This window comes from Dermacentor albipictus, chromosome 7 (assembly GCF_038994185.2).
Source record: "Dermacentor albipictus isolate Rhodes 1998 colony chromosome 7, USDA_Dalb.pri_finalv2, whole genome shotgun sequence".
Lineage (NCBI taxonomy): Eukaryota > Metazoa > Arthropoda > Arachnida > Ixodida > Ixodidae > Dermacentor > Dermacentor albipictus.
The window spans coordinates 68,021,530-68,040,718 of record NC_091827.1 but is presented as its reverse complement, the minus strand read 5'-3'; the positions used below and the strand labels follow the sequence as shown (position 1 = coordinate 68,040,718).

At 46.9% G+C, this 19,189-nt stretch overlaps 1 protein-coding gene across 4 annotated transcripts in view; it reads left to right on the top strand.

Annotated features, from left to right (window-relative positions):
* The first annotated feature begins 14,588 nt into the window (after positions 1-14,588).
* The window catches only part of LOC139048006 (uncharacterized), a 331,798-nt gene continuing 327,197 nt past the window's right edge, over positions 14,589-19,189 (top strand). For all 4 annotated transcript variants that reach the window (XR_011507430.1, XR_011507433.1, XR_011507432.1 and 1 more), the window contains exon 1: positions 14,589-15,226. The gene's annotated coding sequence lies outside the window, so the exon portion shown is untranslated. The remainder of the gene's footprint in view (positions 15,227-19,189) is intronic.

Here is a 19,189-nt window from a genome sequence, read left to right as displayed (position 1 = left end):
CTACTATATTGGCGGAAGGTATTCCGGGGTGGCGCGCCTGTGGTGTTTGCACCATCAGGGTCTGTCGGCCAACGGTCGTCATAACTGTCACGTTCAAAATTAGGCCAAGGTGGTGGTGGGCCATATCTTGTCTGTCGGCGCCGGCGACAAAAACGAGCAATGTGCCCGGAGGCGCCACAGCTGAAACACACAGGCGATGCGCGACCGACGTTGTAAGCCTCGGGGTCAACCCTGGGACGCTGCGAATAATAAATGCGATCTTCCGAATTCCGATTCGTGGTGGTAGCTCGACGAGTTCGTTGATCGTGCGTCACGTCGTCGGGTAAGGTACGCCGGTGCTGTCGCAGCTGATCGACTCGACACTCTGCAACGCCTGGCATGGCAGACAATGCGGACACAGCAGATGCATGTTCTTGAGGTTGGTTGGGAGCCCACCCAAGCTGTTCGACATCCGCCCCTTTGTTGTGTCTTTCAAGTTCTTCGCGAACAATTTGCCTTATCGTTGCCGCAAGGTCAAGATGGCGTCCCGAGGCTGCACACGCATGCACACGCTAACGTCTTCTTCTTCTTCTCCTCGCCCGGCTCATGCCGTAGCAATATTGCTACGGCACAATATGTGCGATCACGAAAGGCCAGCAGTGTGAAGACGACGACGACGGTTAGAAGCTTGCGCGGGCTGTCGCCTCTTGGCCAAGCGCAGCGTATTTTCCTTGTAAATATATTTGTACATAGCTTTTCGTCTGCGTCTTCCTACGTAACATATCTGGTGGAGGTGGACGTTCCCTGTGCCTCGTCACGGAGCTTCGCAGTGGACGGTACGTCGAGCCTTCCTTCATGGCTCCCGGTGACGACAACCCGACTCCGCCGGCTCCGACACCTGCTGCCACTTCGCCGACCAACATCACTCTCCCCGCTCCCCGTGATCCTGGCGTATTCTCGGGCCACGATGGGGAAGACGTCGATGACTGGATCAGCCTGTATGAACACGTCAGCCGCAATAACCGGTGGGACCCTACTATTATGCTCGCCAACGTAGTCTTTTACCTCAGTGGCACACCTCGAGTTTGGTATCGCACGCACGAAGATGAGCTCACCAGTTGGGATTCACTTAAGACACAGCTTCGAGACTTGTTCGGCAACCCCTACGGTCAACAACTAGCCGCGCAGAAGGCGCTTTCCGGCCGTGTGCAGACGTCAACAGAGCCCTATGTCACGTACATTCAGGACGTCTTGGCTCTGTGCCGCAAAGTTGACACCCACATGACTGAGTCAGACAAGGTTTCCCACATCCTCAAAGGCATTGCCGATGACGCCTTCAACTTGCTCGTTTGCAACAACGTAGCCACGGTGGATGCTGTTATAAAAGAGTGCCGCCGCCTGGAACTCGCCAAAAGCCGACGTATTAACCAGCAGTTTGCCCGTCTGCCCAACACCCCAGCGACATCTTCCTGTGCCGACGCTCCTCGTCCCAACAACACTGCCGATGTTACCAGGATCGTCCGGCGTGAGATCGAGGCCGCCTATCCGGCTGCCATCGACTCCAGTCCCACCAAGACATCTGCAGTCACGGTCTCACTGATCCAGGCAGTTGTCCGCCAGGAGTTTGAAAACATGGGTCTTCACACCATCTGCTCGGCCCATCGCCCTGATACCCGCCCGGCTTCTTCGATTTTGCCCCGTCCCGCATCTTCTTACCCACCACGTTTCCGCAACCCATCTGAATGGCGCACTGCTGACGACAAGCCTATTTGTTTCCACTGCCATGGAATCGGGCACATTTCTCGGTACTGTCGTAGTCGCTGGAGTTCCCCGATCCGGTCTACTTATACTGCCTACTCTCGCCCCTCAGGTGGCCCTTCTCGTCCCTATGCCGCACGCTCCGATAATGCCGCCACTGATTCTTCTGCAACGAACCGCCCCTATTCTCGTTCGCCTTCGCCCCAACGACGCCAATCTCGCTCTCCCCAGCCCCGTCGCTTCTACTCGCCGACTCCCTTCGGACGCCGCTCCCAGCCGGACACCTAGACGATGCAGCGCCTCGAGGTGACGCTGCATTTCTCCCTACGCCGCCAAATCCTCTACTGACTTTGCCCACTCATCTGAACCTTCTTGACGTGCAAGTCGACGGTGTTTCTGTGTCTGCTCTCATAGACACTGGAGCGCATTTGTCCGTAATGAGCGCTGACCTTCGTAACCGGCTCAAGAAAATTATCACGCCCGCCACGACGCCTGTTGTCCGTGTCGCTGATGGCGGATCAGCCCCCGTAATTGGTATGTGTACCGCCCGCGTCTCCTTCGCCGATCGCTCAACCACCGTGCTATTCACAGTCATCGCCCACTGTCCCCACGACATCATCCTCGGCTTAGACTTCCTCTCCGCACATTCTGCTCTCATCGACTGTTCCGCCAGTACTCTCCGCCTTGACCTGCCTGTTCTGGATCCTGCTGAACCCCACCCCAGTCGCCTCAGTTCCGCCGACTTCGTTCGCTTGCCACCTTCGGCACTGACCTACGTTGACCTAGTGTCATCCCCACCAGTCCCCGACGGTCACTACATCGCGGCTCCTATGCAAGACGTCCTCCTTACACACGGGATCACAGTACCCCATACAGTTTTATCTATTACGGCGAATTGCGTCTGCCTGCCAGTGGTCAACTTTGGCTTGACGACACAAGTGCTGCCACGTGGGATGTCTTTGGCCCAGCTTTGTTCATTCGAGGATCACTCAGTAGCATCCATTGCAGTAGACGACACTTCATCCGATACTCCTCTACCATCGCAGTCGACAAATTGTACCATCGCTGACTTACGGAAAATGATTGCCCCCGATTTGCCCTCCGAGCACGCTCGTGAACTCTACCGCGTTCTGTTTTCCTACCACGATATTTTTGACTTTAACGATCGTCCTTTGGCCCAAACTACAGCGGTCAAACATCGCATTAATACCGGCGATGCCCCTCCTATTCATCGCCGCCCGTATCGAGTGTCCCCAGCTGAGCGTCAAGTTATTCACGCAGAAGTTCGCAAAATGCTTGCCAAGAACATTATTGAACCGTCATGTAGTCCTTGGGCGTCACCGGTTGTGCTGGTTAAAAAGAAGGATGGCTCATGGCGCTTTTGCGTGGATTATCGGCACCTGAACAGGGTTACCAAAAAGGACGTGTATCCCCTACCTCGGATTGATGACGCCCTTGACTGCCTCCACGGTGCTCGCTATTTCTCCTCTATTGAACTTCGCTCCGGCTATTGGCAGATTGCCGTGGACGATCTCGACCGCGAGAAGACTGCCTTTGTAACAGCCGACGGTCTTTATCAATTCAAGGTGATGCCGTTCGTCCAAAGTAACGCTCCTGCCACTTTTGAACGCATGATGGACTCCCTTCTTCACGGTTTCAAATTGTCCACGTGATTGTGCTACTTGGACGACGTTATCGTATTCTCCCCAACGTTCGCTACGCACCTCGAGCGCCTCTCAGCAGTCCTGGACGTTTTTCGGCGAGCCGATCTGCAACTCAATGCATCGAAGTGCCAATTCGGCCGTCGCCAGATTAGCGTCCTTGGACATCTCGTTGACGCGAACGGAGTGCAACCGGACCCAGGCAAGATCCATGCTGTTGCGCACTTCCCTGTTCCGAAGTGTGTCAAGGATGTGCGCAGCTTCATCGGCCTTTGCTCGTACTTCCGCCGTTTCGTGAGGAATTTCGCCGCCATAGCACGACCACTAACCGACCTTTTGAAAAAAGACGCTCCTTTCCAGTGGGGCGATAACGAGGCCTCTGCATTCTCTCATCTAATCGACATTCTCACAACGCCTCCCGTTCTGGCCCATTTCGATCCTTCTGCGCCTACCGAAGTCCGTACTGATGCCAGCAGTCACGGAATTGGAGCAGTACTGGCACAACGCCAGCGTGGCCACGACCGTGTTATCGCTTACGCCAGCAGGCTCCTCTCACCCGCGGAGCGCAACTATTCTATCACTGAGCATGAGTGTCTGGCCCTAGTTTGGGCGGTTGCGAAATTCCGCCCATACTTATATGGCCGATTCTTTTTCGTTGTCACAGACCATCACGCGCTTTGTTGGTTATGCTCATTGAAAGACCCTTCAGGAAGACTTGGTCGCTGGGCCTTACGCCTCCAAGAATATTCGTTCTCTGTCACCTACAAATCTGGCCGACTACACAAGGACGCTGACTGCCTGTCTCGCTACCCGGTAGACGAGCCTGACGACGCCGACAGTAGTACCGCCGACGGCATTTTCTCTGTGTCTGCCTTCGCTAACATCGCCGATGAGCAGTACCGAGACCTATCGCTGCGAGTACTCATCGAGCGTCTGCGCTCTACACCTACCGACGCAACCGTTCGCCGATATGTCCTCCAGGGCGACATTCTGTACCGACGGAGCTTCCTCCCTGATGGCCCTGATCTTCTTCTTGTCGTGCAACAACATCTACGACAGACTGTGCTCTTTGAGATGCATGACGCACCCACTGCAGGACATCTTGGGGTAACCCGCACGTACGACGGCGTCCGCCGCCGCTTCTATTGGCCTGGTCTCGCTCGCTCTGTTCGACGCTATGTTGCTGCCTGTGATCCCTGCCAGCGTCGGAAGACACCTCAGGTGCTACCTGCCGGTCATCTCCAGCCGATCACCGTCCCTGTGGAACCGTTCTTTCGTGTTGGATTAGACCTGCTCGGTCCCTTTCCCACGTCATCCTCTGGGAACAAATGGGTAGCCGTCGCGACTGATTACGCCACCCGATACGCTATCACTCGGGCTCTCCCTACAAGCTGCGCCACTGACGTCGCGGACTTTCTCTTGCGTGACATTATCTTGCTTTATGGCGCCCCGCGACAGCTGCTTACTGACCGTGGTCGAAACTTCCTCTCGAAAGTTATCGCTGATATTGTGCGTTCCTGTTCCATTCAACACAAACTGACTACTTCATACCATCCTCAAACCAATGGCCTGACAGAGCGGTTAAACCGTACTCTTACCGATATGCTGGCCAAGTACGTTTCCAAGGACCACCACGACTGGGACATTGCCCTTCCTTACGTAACATTTGCGTACAATTCTTCCCGGCACGACACCGCCGGATTTTCTCCCTTTTATCTACAGTACGGTCGCGAACCTACCTTGCCCCTAGACACGGCACTTCCTCCTGCTGCGGTCTCAACAAGCGAGTATGCGCGCGACGCCATCGCCCTCGCCGACCATGCACGCCAGCTTGCCCGTGCTCGACTTACGGCCTCACAGACCACTCAGCAGTGTCAGTACAACGCCCGCCATCGTGACGTACAGTTTTCACCTGGTGCGCTCGTGCTCCTGTGGTCGCCCTCTCGTCACGTCGGACTTTCAGAGAAGCTTCTTTCGCGATACACAGGGCCCTACCGCGTGCTGCGCCAGGTGACGCCTGTGACTTACGAAATTGCTCCTGTGGGCTCAAGCTCGTCCTCTCCTGTGGCATCTAGTGATGTCGTACACGTCAGTAGGCTCAAGGCCTACTACACTGCTTCCGAGTCCGATCTTTAGTCGCTCTGGGACGGCGCTTTTGCAGCCGGGGGTAGTGCTAGGGCACAATATGTGCGATCACGAAAGGCCAGCAGTGTGAAGACGACGACGACGGTTAGAAGCTTGCGCGGGCTGTCGCCTCTTGGCCAAGCGCAGCGCATTTTCCTTGTAAATATATTTGTACATAGCTTTTCGTCTGCGTCTTCCTACGTAACAATATCATAACTATCGACACCAGAGTAAAATTCGTAATCTATGCTGATTATAGCACCTTACTTATTAATGGGAGTAATATTACCACACTAGAGCCAAAATGCAATGATATCCTTACTAAACTATCGGCATGGACTAGAGTAATAAAAATCAAAGTAAACCCAACTAAATCCAAAGCAGTTATTTTTCGTGCTCAAAATAAAGCAGTTCCTCCGGTGAATTCATTCACTTTTCAAGACCAGCATATAGAAATAGTCACCGAGCACAAGGTTCTCGGTGTGTATTTTTCTGCCCATCTAAAATGGGACGTTCATGCTGTTTACATCTCCAGAAAACTGTCTGCAGTTACAGGGGTAATCTCACGCTGCCGCACATTTCTTCCCACAAGAGCTAAACTACAAATATATTACGCCCTATTTCTTTCTCACATTAACCATTGTACACTGGTATTGGCAACAACAACTAAAAGAAATATGAACAAGCTTCTTGTATTGCAGAAGAAAATTATTCGCCTTATCGTTAACATTGAACCAACGTCGAGTATTAATCCCGCAATAGCATCTTTTAATTTGATCCTTGTAAATAACATATATGAACTTCGTTTGTTACAAATAATATACTTTTCTTCCATAGGTATGAGCAATTTCCTGGCACAACTTGCTTCCCTTGAATATCGTACACCAATAGTTAATACTCGTTGTACTGACACTTGGTCCTTACCACAGTTTAGAACCGATTACAAGCTTCAATCCTTGGCCCACAATCTGCCATTTTTTCTCAATAAACATAAACATACTGCTGGTTTTAGTCGAAAAGAACTGCGAACATAGTTTTTGCACATGTAATCTGTATTTCTTAATATGTCGTTTAGGAAAACTTCTGTGTTATTGCTGTACTTGATTTGATTTGATGACTACTTCTGCATTGGTTTTGTTAGTTCGTTCTGTCTGCTGCTGCCATATAATGGTTTCCGGGGCCTTCGTCAAGCTGTTCGTACAGCGTTTAGCCCAGGTGACCATCCAGGTACTTGCTGGACAATAAAATATGATTTGATTTGATTTGATTTGATGCCAGGTACTTGCTGTACCTTCGGGTAGATGCCCAAGCGGAGCCGATCCGAAGGCGCTGCGGGAGAGTCTGCTGCTGCCTTGCGAGGACGCGATCAGGAAGTGAACGGGGAGGGTTACCGTAGTGGATTGCCATTAGGTGCCGCTGCTCCGTGTACCTTGTACAGTTGAAGGCAGTTACGGTACGGCGGTGCTCACTGGTACAGTGGCACGGTGCAGTGCCTTTGCTAGGGCGCCAGCCTCCTCGTTGCCCTGGAGGCCGACGTGAGAGGGTAGCCACTGTAGCGACACCTTCAAGTCATCCGAAACGTCTGCGCGAAGCTTTTCCGCCAGGAGAGCAACGCCAAGGCGGGTGGTCCCCGGTCGGTAAAGCGCAAGGAGCGCCGCCCGCGAATCGGAGAGGATCACAACCGTAGAATCCATGGTGTCCTCCGCCAGCATGCGTGCAGCCAGATGGAGGCCAGCCACCTCCGCTGCGGCGGAGCTTACCACGAAAGGCAGCCGGCACACTCCCGAGCACCTAAGGGCAGGGATCACGCAGAAGGCAGTGCCAGATCCGGGGTCTGCATGGACGGAGCCTTCCGTGTAGACGTGGAGATTTCCGTCCACCCGGTTCTTCAACAAGAACGCCGACGCCTGGTATAAGGCACAGGATGGGGATCGCCTTTTTGTGAGGCTCTCCAGAGTAGTAGAGACCTCCAATGGCTGATGGTGCTGAGGAAGTGGGTGGAGGGCTAGCGTGGAAGCATGGCCGACAGCATGCTCGCACAGTCGACACAAGTTGCCCATGCGCTAGTGAGGTCGGCTCCGCAACCTTAAAAGCAGAACAGCGCTACCCGGGGTGCGATGCAGCCTGTCAGCGTGATGGAGTCCACGTTGTCGAAGCATCATAGACAGCGGCCAAGGCTTTGCCCCGGCTAGGGTGGCAGCGACGTGCGAGGTCCATGGAAAGAGAGGAAACATTCGGATGGCTTTCTGGTGGTGGAGTTCCAGGCGGTCTACGCGAATCCGTGGGAGGGCCGCGAGCGGGAGTGCATAAAGACGCTTTGACATAGCCGCGGCAGCGCATTGATGGATACCTTATTGTTGTGTGCAGCCTCTGCCGCGGAGCAGCAGACGGCCAACCGCCTTTGGACCTTCTGCACTTGAGCGATGAGCGTCTTGGCAGCTTGCGCTCACGTGAGCCGATGGTCTATTTGCAGGCCGAAGTAGGTCACAACCCGCTTAAGTGGTATGTGTTTGCCACCCAGCACCATCGGGACTGCTCGTACGCGCACTCGCTCGTTCATGGTTGGAAAGCAAGGGAAAGCGTGCTCGCGGGACTGCGAGTGGCGGGTATAGAACCAGATGGAGAACGTGAGGAGGCTGTCGGTCGCTCGTCCATCCGTTCGTTCGGGCTATTCACTTAAATTGGTAATCATAGTTGATCGCTTTTGCATATTTTGTTGTTCCCCAAATGCACGCTGGTGGTCAGTGGCCACATTGTGGTGTTGTGACGATAACTTGTCCTGACTATTAGAGCTGTTCTATGTCGTAAACGGATATACTAACATGACTGCCACTTCTCAATGTTCTCAAGACCTAAATAAACTTGTTGAAAATAAAAGTTTATTATTCTATTTTCTACACCTAAATATTCAGCCAGCCTGTTTTAAGCAAGAAGTATTTCAAGCGCTTGTGGAGGAGTTCAACTTTAGATATTCAGTTATTATGGTGACTGAAACATGGTTATATGGAAATTATTCTTTTAAAGTAGATAACTGTGTGCTATTCAAATTGAACCGAAGCTTCAGACGAGGTGATGGAGTATGTCTACTGGTTAAAAGCGAAGATGCGTTGTGAAAGCGTTCATAATTTTAGTCTAATTACTCCGGATTATGAAATGTCTGTAAATTACGGCGAAATACTTTATGTTGTTTGCCTCCGCCTGTGGGCTGTATTGAGGAGTTTTTTGATTTCATGGAAAAGTTGCTTGCATATGCTAAAGAAATTTAGTAGTTTGTGTTCATCGGAGGGGATTTAAATGTTTTTAAAACAAAAAAATTGGGGCAGTACAAGAAGGCTGCTAGCTTTTCTTGAGTCATGTTGTCTTTTGGATGTAATAACGTTGACAATGCGTTAAATACAAAGGGGAGAGCCCTAATATATATGGTTATTACTAGTAGATCAACCAGTGTGACATCTGCAGGTCTTATCATTAGGTTACTATGTGGTCACCTCCCTGTCTACCCTATGTGCCACAGTACCGTCAACCCTACTGGTAACCAAGTAAACATGTAGCAGAACCTATTAACACAACAGCATTGAAAAATTTTAGAAATCCAATAAGGAGACATAGCTGGCAGTCCGTTTACGGTTATCAGTCAACACATGAAGCTTTAAACTCCTTGCTGCAGGAATTTGTTTCGTTATACAGAGATGCATTCGCATACAAAACTGTACAAAAACCGAAGCAAGGTTTCAAACCTTGGATTAGCAAACAGCTCACCAGATTGATTACTAAGAAAAATAAGATGTACGAAACATTCTTACAAAGTTGATATTCAGATGATTTGACAAAGTTCAAGTCTTTTCCTAATAGTTTAAGTGCTGCATTGTGATGAGCTAGAACAGTTATCACACGAACATATTTAGTGATTTCACCGAGTGAAAGATACTCTGGAGCTAGTTAAGCTCACTATTGGGGTGCTCTTACAATGGTTCCCCTGACAATGCATATCCCGAAAGCAGTATTTTTAGTGCTGTTGAACTAGTAGACAAATTTAATGACTATTTCGTAGCGTTGCTGGCTAGCGCGCATGAGCCGAGCGCACTTGATAGTATAGGTAGCCACCTTATTACCGTATATATTTGTTCATGTAGTAATCCAGAAGTGCTCTCAATTTTCAAACAAATGCAAGTGAGCAATAGTGAAGACCCATTCGGTCTTAAATGAAACATATTACCTATGTGACACATGAAGTAAAAGATCAAATATAGAATAAAAGATTAAATATGGTATAGGTAAAACTTGTTGCATATGCTATTTTAGAGATTACAACAGAGCTGATGATGCTTCTGTGATCGCGCTTATGGATAATGGCCTGAGTTACTTTGCTAAAAAGAGTGATAACGTATCTCTGCTATTGAAAAAGTTTGCTTATATGTGAAAAAACTGTTTCAATAGGTTTGTGCCAAACAAGCTACATAAAGTGCACAAACCTACACCTTGGATAATGTGTCAGATTGTTCATTTAAAACAGAACTTAAAATGGGCCGAAAGGTCTACTCCCAATCCTATTGTCATTAATGATATCAAAAACACTCTCGCACATGCAGTGCAAGGTAAATATACCTGGTAGCGAAGCTTCCATAGGAGCCCATACGTTCAAAACATGGCGGTCCATCGCCGGTTCATGGGGCTTAGCGCCATCTGTATGTGGTGGGAACACTTCCGGCGGAAGAAAAAATAACGTGACGCCATGTCCGTTAAAAGCAGAAGTGACGTCATTTTGTTTTCGAAGGCGCGAAATTTGTTTTGTTGTTCTTCCTTTGGAGCTATATATTCGAATGCCCCGCCATTCGACTTGATGGGCGTTTCGAGCTTTCAGCGTGGAAAGCGATGCAGGAAAAGGCCAGCCGTACGGTTGTCGAAATCGCATCCCTGCACAGAACATATGGAACATACTTTCTTTGGAGGCCGACGAAAGCTTTAGGTGTAGAGTGCTGATCCTATTGTCGGATGCCAAGCCCGTCGGCCAGCGCAGTCGCACGAAAACAATTACACAATTATCTGGCGGTCGTAACTCACTACTTTTGACTGAACAGATTAAGAAGCAGTGAAGCTACCCGCGTCACCAAATTCAGACAAACTTCGACAAGCAAGAAAGCACAAATTGTGAGGGGGGGGGCGTATTTCAACAGGTGATACGAGTGCGCCTTTATGTCCATTTCAAGACGTGCATTGCACTGCGAGTGATAGTGGCGTCAAGCCCCCTGTAGCGATGGGTGCTGAAAAGAAATGCATTTATTAATAATATGAAAATTAAACGTATTTTCTTAACTCATCACGAATATATAAAATTGACTAGAAATTTTATTTTCGTTGAATGAATCTAAGTGTGTCTCGTTTGAATTAAAAAACGCGTTTTTCTTTCCCAATGTTTGTTCCCTCCAAACATAGTCGCGCTTCAATCGCTGCTCCCATAACCCCCCATGCTGATGTCGGTGACAATCTGTACTGAACCGCTTTTCGCCCGAAGCTTCGCGACCTATTTGGTTCGACCTTGTGCAGTGCACGAGTCTAAGGACGTCTTTTTCACAACAACTGTACTAACATTACGAAAAATGAACCACAAAAATTTTGGAACTATTGTAGCGATGCTGACAGGCACGTGTTGCAGGTTTCGGTTCATGGTAACTTTGTTACAGGCAGACACGTAATCGCAGATTATTTTAATACTGGACTGTTTTCGAAAGCTAGTACACACGGGAATCTGCGTCGTGGGGCATTTAAGCATCCCAGGTTGATTTTATTTCGTGACATTGTGCAGTCGCAATGCAGTTAAGTCTGAAAAAAGAGTCGACTTGTCGTCCTGATCGTTTGCCCAATATTTTTCTTCGTCGTTATTACGAAACTATCACTAAATTTCTTGTGATTTTGTTTCGATGTTCACTATTAACTACGAGGCTACCTAATGAATGGAAGACGGCTCAAGTTACACCCGTCTACAAAGAAAGTGACCGTTTGTTCTTAAGAAATTATAGCCCAATATCCTTAACATGTTTTTGTTGTAAATTATTGGAACACTTAGCAAAACACGTAACTCAATCCCTTGAGGAAAACTCAATACTAACAAGTTTTCAACACGGATTTAGACGATATTTTTCTACGTTGACACAATTGGTCACGGTAGTTTATTAATTTGAAGCATGCATAGATAATGATGGACAGCAACATTCTTAGATTTGAGCAAAGCGTTTGATAGAGTTCTTCATAAGAAAACGCTCAGTGAACTCATAAATATTAACCTTCGCGACATTTTGTTCTAAGGTTTCTCATTCCCTGCATAACCGAATGCAGTTTGTTTCAGTTGATGGTAGTTATTGCTGAAGCCTTCCAGTAAGATCAGGTATGCCTAAAGGAAGTGTTTTGGGACCTTTGCTCTTTCGTACACCAATGATATTCTCTCTGTAATTACTCGTCAAATTCAATTTGGTTATTTGCGGATAATGATTTATTTCGTGAAATCAGAGGTATGCATGAGCAGCTTGAGTTTAATTCTAATCCTGCTAATGTAACGTTTGACTGTTATCACCGATAAAACTGTTTATCTTTGCTTAACGCTTAAAATTTCCTCCTAAATATATTTAGAACCTAACATATCTTCGTTTGAAACAGATTAGCTGTTACCAATACCTAGGAGTGACAATAACTAATGATACGTCTTAGAATGCATTGATAACATGTGCGCGTGAGCTTTCCGGAACCTTTCTTTCTGAAAACGTAATCTTCGAAAATATCCTCCTAAGGTAAAACATCTTGGTTGTTTCACATTCATACGACCTAAGCTTGAATATTGTCCTGTTGTTTGGTATCATCATCATAAGCCTGGTTACGCCCACTGCAGGGCAAAGGCCTCTCCTATATTTCTCCAACAACCCCGGTCATGTACTAATTGTGGCCATGCCGTCCCTGCAAACTTCTTAATCTCATCCGCCCACCTAACTTTCTGCCGTCCCCTGCTACGCTTCCCTTCCCTTGGAATCCAGTCCGTAACCCTTAATGACCATCGGTTATCTTCCCTCTTCATTACATGTCCTGCCCATGCCCATTTCTTTTTCTTGATTTCAACTAAGATGTCATTAACTCGCGTTTGTTCCCTCACCCAATCTGCTCTTTTCTTATCCCTTAACGTTACACCTATCATTCTTCTTTCCATAGCTCTTTGCGTCGTCCTCAATTTAAGTAGAACCCTTTTCGTAAGCCTCCAGGTTTCTGCCCCGTACGTGAGTACTGGTAAGACACAGCTCTTATACACTTTCTTCTTGAGGGATAATGGCAATCTGCTGTTCATGATCTGAGAATGCCTGCCAAACGCACCCCAGCCCATTATTTGGTATGCTTACACTAATCATAAGATTAATAGTTACAAGAGATTCAGCGTAAACCTATCAGGTTTGTCTATTCTAAATTTAAGTAGACTAATTCTCCTTCTAAACTAACGAAAGCTAACGAGATTGAACTATTCGAATCGAGAAGAGAAAGAAAGTTGTCTTAACTTTATAAAGCCCACTTCCTAACGGTAAAATGGCTATTGATCAGACACAGTTTTTTATCCATTGTCTACACGACCTACGCGACATTATCTAACACACTTTCTAACCCCTTACTTTGCAAGAACAAACATTTATAGGTTTTCTTTTTTTTCAGCGTTCTGTGTCCGAATGGAATAGATTATCAGAACCTCACGGCGCACTGTGTGATTAGGCGATCATGTTTTTTTGTGTTGCTTCCTCAGATGCTGTCGTCTTTGTGTTTTCTTGTTCTTCCCGTTGCGTGTGCGTATGTAAATAACATGTAAATAAATAAATAAATAAATAAATAAATAATTTAGCCTTGCACTAACTCACAGGTATAATTTGTCTTTAAACGTGGCTGTGTTTCCGCTGGAAATAAAGGAACCAAAAGTTATTGTTGTGCACCATGGAGGTTCCAAAAACGACGTAAGCAAACACAGACCTGGGTCGTTTTTAGCTCAACAATCGTTATTTACCGCAGTGCATCCGGCTGGAATGTCTTCGGGTTCGGTTCAACTTCGCGTTGAGGCTTACGCATACTTCCTGGTTTGGCTGACGTTCAGCTCCAGAGCAACAGTATGATGGTTGGGACCGGTTTGATATGGTTCATATAGGCGCTCTTAACGGTTCGGAATTGCGGAAATATACATATTTTCGAAAAAGGTTTCACAACCACCCTCGCGCATTTCTTTGAGTACCATGGTTAAGTGCATTCTTATCTGGATAATATAGTATGCATTCTTATGTGACGCCCTCCCACGAGTGAGGCCTGTCTCGGAAGTTCACGAAGGGCGTCATCAGCAAAAGCGGGGAAATGAAACCGCGAAATGAATACCAGCAGATCCAACAGGTTGGAGGACATATAAAGCGAAGATTTGTCTCAGTGGCCACGCGTAGACATACACACACTCAAATGCGCGCACGCAGGGGCGGGCGAACTCACCTTGAATGACGGACGCTTTGAACCCATCGTGGTTTCAGGGGCAGCATGAGCGAGCGTACGCAGCGACGTTCGAATGCATTCTGTCTGCAAGAAGCGTTTACTTCCTCATTACCCTGGAGCCGCGGTTGGTCGAAGGCTGCTGCTGCTGAAGGTAACCCAGCGGAACGAGTGGGCTGCATGCTCCGCATAGATCGGTTGGCCGCTTTGTTCATCAAGGAAAATTCCAGGCTGCTTCCACGGTCATGAAACCCGCCGATATTCGCAACATAAATCTTCGCTTTTAAGAAATTATCACATACAGTGGGTACATATAGACAAAGGACCGAACGAACGACGAGACGCGCTGTCAGGGATGTTTTCAATGAAATACCAACTAGCCCGTAGCCAAACGCTGCTTTAAAAAAGGTACGATTTTTGGCAGTGGCCGGTGCCATCAAGAGAAGAAAGGCAAGACAGCAGGATGCTAAAGAAACAAACAACCGGCTTGGCTGAGTGGGCAAGGCAGCAGCAATACAGGCCAGATGTTCAAACGCTGTCTCTTCTTCGTGCAGCTTTTCACCGGCTTGGCTGCTTTCCCGGAGTGTACTACGAAAGCCTTCCTGGATGCATCACCGCTCGCATGTCATCACGCCCTGATGTTCCCGCATGCGCGCGATGACTGCCCTATCTCCGCCCTGGAAGATAGTCATGGTCTGTTCACCGCTGGATTCGACAAGATACTGACCTCTGCCATCGGTGACGTCAGCCTGGATGGTGCACTAATGCGAGTCACGACGCCGGCTCCGTTCAGTATAAAAGCCACACCGCAGCTTCATCGCTTCAGTGGGCAAGGCAGCAGCAATACAGGCCAGATGTTCAAACGCTGTCTCTTCTTCGTGCAGCTTTTCACCGGCTTGGCTGCTTTCCCGGAGTGTACTACGAAGGCCTTCCTGGATGCATCACCGCTCGCATGTCATCACGCCCTGATGTTCCCGCATGCGCGCGATGACTGCCCTATCTCCGCCCTGGAAGATAGTCATGGTCTGTTCACCGCTGGATTCGACAAGATACTGACCTCTGCCATCGGTGACGTCAGCCTGGATGGTGCACTAATGCGAGTCACGACGCCGGCTCCGTTCAGTATAAAAGCCACACCGCAGCTTCATCGCTTCAGTGGGCAAGGCAGCAGCAATACAGGCCAGATGTTCAAACGCTGTCTCTTCTTCGTGCAGGTATGTTACCTTACGGACGCTTATTGTATTCGATCTGACAACCGCTTCTTATTGCTGATGCCTTGCCCACACGAACGTCTTTCTGCATATATTTCTGTATGTGCTGATCTTGTTTACTGTATGAGCAGCCTCCTACTGAGTGGCGATATTGAAACAAACCCGGGCCCTACAAAACGCTCCGCCACTCAAACAGATGAGTCTGGCTCTATGATATCCGAAATGTTCGCTGAGCTTCTTGCAGGGCAAAATAAGATAACAAAAGATATAGCCGACATGCGAAAATCTATCGACGCTCGATTTGAGGCAATTGAAAAACGCATAGTTGATCTTGAGCAGCAGGCGCCCACGGTTAGCACAGCCCACTACGATAACCTACAGAGCCAAATTCAGAAAATGTCATCCACTATTAACACACTTTTTTCCCAAAACGATGATTTGGAAAATCGCTCGCGTCGCAACAACCTTATTCTTTATGGTCTGACAGAATCTGAGCATGACACTAATGAATCACTGCAATCGCAAGTTAAGAACTTTTTCACTGACGTACTAAAGCTTGATTTTCCTCAAATCGAGCGATTGCATAGGCTTGGTAGACCTAGAGGTGGGAGACCTCGCCCCATCATTATGAAGCTCCTAGATTTTCGCGAAAAGATTAGTGCTCTAAAGAACGGCTATAAGCTAAAAGGGTCTCAGTGGCGATTATCTGAAGATTTTTCTTCAAACGTACGATCCATCCGTAAAAAACTATGGGACGCTACAGCAGAATTCCGTAACAATGGTTCAGTGGTACACCTCAGGTACGACCATGCATTTGTTGATAATCAGCTCTACAATTGGGATGTTGTTTCCAACTCTCTTGTAAAAGCTCCTGACCGCACCACTCACCATCATTTACCGCTCTCCCAGGGGAACAATCCTTGACTTAACAATGACAAGTACGATAAACTTTGTATAATAAATCTTAATGCAAGAAGCCTATCTAACAAATATTCAAGCTTTTCCTCTTTGGTGGCATCACATTCCCCACATGTTATCGGTGTTACTGAAACCTGGTTGCATAACGACATCCTTGACTGCGAGGTAACTCCCCCAGGATATAACGTCTTAAGAGTAGACAGGAATGCGGGCAGAGGCGGAGGCGTTGCCTTGTTTTTGCGCTCTGATCTACAGTTTTCTGTACTACAATCCCCACTTGAAATCGAGACGGTCTGGTGTAAGGTGCACATTGGTAAAACAAATGTAATCATTGGTGTGTTTTATCGTCCTCCCAGACATACCTCAAATGAAATAATGATCCTTAACGCGTTCATCCAAGAGCACGGTTTTGGCTCCTCAAATTTAATCTGCATGGGGGACTTCAATGTACCTAACGTTTCGTGGGCTTCATTATCGATAACTGGTGATAACGTCCCCCTTTCCAGAGAGTTGCTTGAATTTACACTATCCCTTGGATTGAAACAAATTGTATCTAACCCTACTAGAGAGTCCTCCATACTAGATTTGATTTTCCTAAGTGCACCGCTCTTTACGAGTGGCTTTGAGTGTGAGATTACGGACGGTATTTCCGATCACAAAGCTGTTATTACTACTATTATTCTTTCAGTTTCAAGGCGCCACTATGAATATACCAGTTTTTACGATTATAATCATGCAGATGATACGTCCATACTTGATACATTAAGCATTTCATTCGACAGATTCTCCCAGTTATGCACTACCAGTGATATCAATGCTATAGTATCCCATTTTGAAAACATTGTCCATACTTGCATAGAGCGCTATGTGCCATTGAAAACAAAAAAGAAAAATCTAGATCTTCCTTGGATGACAAGGGAAATACTGCATTTGAAGCGTCGAGTAGCCAGAGCACGTCGGAAGAGCCACATGAATGCCGAAACAAATGTCCAGTTCCGCTTTATGAAGGAAGAACTCCGTCAAAAAATGTACGCAGCTAAGAACTTTTATTATCAGTTCACTCTACCTAACTTAGTTAAAAATAACCCACGAAAATTTTGGAGCTCAATTTCGCCAATAAAGAACACCACCCAGACATTTCTATTAGATGATTCCGAAGTAAGCGATCCTGGACCTATTGCTAAAGCATTCAATGAATATTTTCAGTCTGTATTCACACAGGACAATGGCGTAATTCCTCCCTACTCCACGACAACTAACATGTCCCGTGCAATTAACAATGTTACAATATGTAAGCAAGGAGTCCTGAACCTTATTTTAAATCTTGACACCAAAAAAGGCTGCAGTCCAGACAATGTCAACAATGTGTTCCTTCATCGTTATGCGCTCTGGACGTGTCAATACCTCACCATGATTTTTGAGAAATCTGTATCCACTTGTACAGTTCCTTGTTCATGGAAACGGGCTAGAGTCATTCCATTGTTCAAATCTGGGCAGAAACAATCTCTACTAAATTATAGACCCATTTCGTTAACTTCTCATGCATGCAAACTCCTTGAACACATAATTTATAAGCACATTATCACTTTTCTCGACTCTAATAATATTTTATGCAGCGCTCAGCATGGATTTCGTAGTGGTTTTAGCACAGTGACTCAATTAACTGAATTTACACATGACATCGCTTCTGCTCTTGATTTAGGTCATAATTAGATGCACTCTTCATTGATTTCTCCAAAGCATTTGATACTGTACCACATCCTAAACTATTACATAAACTAAGCTCTATCCTTAATAACCCTCTTCTCGTTGACTGGATCCGTAGTTTTCTTTATGATCGTTCACAGTATGTTTCTTTTAATTCATTCAACTCTCCTGACGCATCAGTATCTTCCGGTGTGCCCCAAGGTTCTATTTTAGGGCCATTGCTTTTTTTGCTTTACATTAACGACATTCCAAGCTCTGTTTCAGTAAAAATTCGGCTTTACGCTGACGACTGCGTTCTCTACAATGTCATTTCCTCAACTAACGATCATAACACTCTGAATCAATCTTTTATAAGTTTTTGTGAATGGTGCGAACTCTGGCAAATGAACATTAACTTCAAGAAAACAGTCGCCATGTCCTTTCACAAGCATGCTAATTGCTCATATTTCAACTACTCCTATAAATCTACTTTTCTGCAGCGCGCATATGAATATAAGTATTTAGGCCTCCTTTTCACTCCAAGACTATCCTGGTCAGAACATATTCTAACAACTTGCAACAAAGGACTAAAAAAACTTGGTTATCTAACCCGAACTCTACGTGCTGCCCCCAAAGAAACTAAACTCATCACATACAAAACACTTGTAAGACCTATTCTTGAATATGCGTCTACCATATGGAACCCTTACAAAATTTCGGACATCCACAAAATTGAATCTGTTCAGAAAAAGGCGGTTCGTTTCATATACCGCCGTTATGATAGAATGTTTTCACTGTCATCTCATCTGAATATGCTTGGTTTAACCCCTCTTTCCCACCGTCGTCACATTAATTCTCTGAAACTTCTACACTCTCTATTTTACTCTCCACATTATGCTTCCCCTAACAAATATCTGGCCCGTGCAAAGCCCCTAATCACGAGAAACAGCAATGACTTAAACTTATCCGTCTTTTTTGCTCGCACCAACACTTTTAAATATAGTTTTTTTTCCTCGGATAATTGAACTCTGGAATGACCTGCCTGGTTCCATCCGTTGTTTACCACATAGAGAATTTGGGGATGCCATTGAATGCTCCCCTTAGTCATGTTACTCACGTATGCTTCCTTTGTATAATGATTTTCTTTCTCGCATTTGTATTCACCCACTCCTGCAATAGCCCTTCTGGGCTGCAGTATTTGAAAAAAAAAAAAAAAATGGGCGAGCAAGCAATTAAGATGAAGTCTCGCTGTCATAAGTACGAATGGTCGTAATATAAACAAGAAATGTACGCTATTTAAATAGGTCTCGTTTGGAGTTCGTAAATGAAAGTACATTTTGTTGCGCCAAATTTTTACCACAA